This window comes from Phaseolus vulgaris, chromosome 6 (assembly GCF_000499845.2).
Source record: "Phaseolus vulgaris cultivar G19833 chromosome 6, P. vulgaris v2.0, whole genome shotgun sequence".
NCBI lineage: Eukaryota > Viridiplantae > Streptophyta > Magnoliopsida > Fabales > Fabaceae > Phaseolus > Phaseolus vulgaris.
Window position 1 is genome coordinate 23,286,518 of NC_023754.2, and position 2,820 is coordinate 23,289,337.

Here is a 2,820-nt window from a genome sequence, read left to right on the forward strand (position 1 = left end):
ATGTAAGTAGTATCAAACAAAAACATAAATATTTTTAATTGGATATAGAAATAGAAATAAATTTTGTGTAGAAGGGCAAGACCCCCTTAATTAGTCAATACTAAGATCTGTTCCTATGGAATTTATTTTGATGAAAACAAAGCTTTAAATAATGGATTGTAAAATATTTGTATGATTTTTTTAATTTATAATATTAGGATTTGTTGAATTGTTGCAGTTGATACTTCTCGAGATATAAAATTCAGAGAGGTGCTGATTGGTGATGCTCTGATAGTGGGCGCTGCAGCAGATTTTCTGCTCTGCAATTTGTCTGTTGCTTGCTGATGACCTGCTATCTTCTGCTGCTCTGCCACTACTCTCCATTTTTGACAATGAATTAATGTAAAAGTTAAAATCATAAAAATATAATTGGATGTCAAAATTGTGACTTTTATTACTCAAAATATGCAGTCATTTTCAGGATGCTTATAAATCCAATACAAATCATCATGCTCAATGGACTCACCACAAATCCTTTTCTTTGTTTATCAAACAACATTCGGAAAACCAGAAATGGGAGTCATTTCTCCTCACAGAATACAACCATCGATGTTACTCATCCTTGTGTTGCTTTCTATATTTACATTTTCAGCTTCAGCTGCAACTTCAGCAGACAACACTTTTCTTCATTGCCTTGTAAACCATTCAGAGTCCTCTCACCCCATAGCTTCAGCAGTTTTTACTGCAAACAACGACTCATTCTCTTCAGTGTTGCAAGCCCAAATAAAAAACCTTCGTCAACACCTCCACAACCCCGAAGCCATTCCTTATAGTAACTGCATTGCATGTATCCCATGTACAAGCATCCATTATATGTGCCCAAAAGCACAACTTGTTGATGAAAATCCGTAGTGGTGGCCATGACTATGAAGGGGCGTCTTACGTGACTTCAACTCCATTCTTCGTCCTTGACATGTTTCAACTCCGATCCATTGAGGTTGACATAGACACTGAGACCGCTTGGGTTCAAGCGGGTGCAACACTTGGAGAAGTCTATTACAGAATTGCCGAGAAGAGTAAAACTCATGGTTTCCCAGCAGGGGTTTGTCCCACTGTTGGAGTGGGAGGTCACATAAGTGGTGGTGGCTATGGCAATATGATGAGAAAATATGGTCTCACAGTTGATAATGTTATTGATGCACAAATGGTTGATGTTCAAGGTAGATTGCTGGATAGAAAATCCATGGGTGAAGATCTGTTTTGGGCCATCACAGGTGGTGGTGGATCTAGTTTTGGCGTGATCATTTCCTACAAAATAAAGCTAGTTCGAGTTCCTGAAACAATCACGGTTTTTAGAGTTACAAAGACTCTCGAGCAAAATGCCATCGATATAGCTTATAAATGGCAGCAAGTAGCACCAGCTATTGACAACGACCTTTTCATTAGGTTTATCTTGGACGTTGTAAACAGTACAACAAATGTGACAAAGACTGGAAGAGCTACTTTCGTAGCTCTATTCCTTGGTGACTCCAAAAGCCTTGTTTCTCTCATGAATGAGAAGTTCCCCGAACTGGGTTTGAAGCAATCTGACTGCATCGAAACAAGTTGGCTTCGTTCCGTGGTATTTTTTGCAGACATCAACATTACAGAACCTGTTGAGATTTTGCTTGACAGACAACCACAGCCACTCATATACTTGAAAAGGAAATCTGATTATGTAGAGAAACCAATTTCCAAAGAGGGGTTGGAAGGGATATGGAAGAAGATGATTGAGTTGGAGAATGCAGTGGTATTACATTTCAATCCTTATGGTGGAAGAATGGCTGAGATTCCTTCAACAGCAACACCTTTCCCTCATCGAGCTGGGAACTTATGGAAGGTCCAATACCAAGCAAATTGGAATGAGGCAGGGAAAGAGGTAGCTGATCACTACATAAACATGTCAAGAATACTTCACAACTACATGACTCCTTTTGTCTCCAAGAACCCAAGAGGGGCTTTCTTCAATTACAAGGACTTTGACTTAGGAATTAACCACAAAGGTAATAACAGCTACACTGAAGGGAGAGTTTATGGAGTGGAGTATTTCAAGAATAACTTCGATAGGTTGGTTGAAATAAAAACCAAGGTTGATCCTCTTAATTTCTTCTGGAATGAACAAAGCATTCCTCTGCTGCGAAACCTGGAAGAGTTAGAATAATGGTGAATCAGATTATTGTTGAATAATAATATTTTGTTACAAGTGTTAATGGAGAATAAATGGTTATGGAGAGTTTATATTAAGAGTATTCAATGGTAGTTGTAACTTTTTATGCCTGTAACTCTTTATATATGTAACAATAAGAAAATATAGGCAAGAAAAAATATAGAAAGAAATACAATAAATAAAAAGGAGATTAATCTAATCCCTCTAATTACTTTCTCTTTTTCTCTTGTTCTAGCAAATTTTGTAACTCTAAAATACTACCAAAAAAGTAGTACCAGAGTTGTAGACCCTTAACTAAAAATTCAAAAGTAAAAAATTGGTCAGCACAAACAATACTTCAACAACCAACACTACTATTTATAGTAATGTTCAAATTAAAGATGAAAATTATTATTTTTGGCTATAAAAATGGAAACTTTGTTTACCATTTTGAATATCTCAAGTTCATACAAATGGAATGTACAAGTGTAAATACATATTAGTTAAAAGAAAGACAATCTCAAATGTTGAAATTGTGAGGATGATTCAAAGAGGAGTCTTTCAATTATATTATTAAGAATCATGAAGAAAAAACAATCAGGATAATGAGATTTAAACTAATTTAAAAATCAAAAATTGTTTTAGTTTTTAAAATA

At 35.7% G+C, this 2,820-nt stretch overlaps 1 pseudogene; it reads left to right on the forward strand.

The window, feature by feature from the left end:
- The first annotated feature begins 511 nt into the window (after positions 1-511).
- Positions 512-2,322, forward strand: LOC137833130 (berberine bridge enzyme-like 8; annotated as a pseudogene).
- Positions 2,323-2,820: the final 498 nt, after the last annotated feature.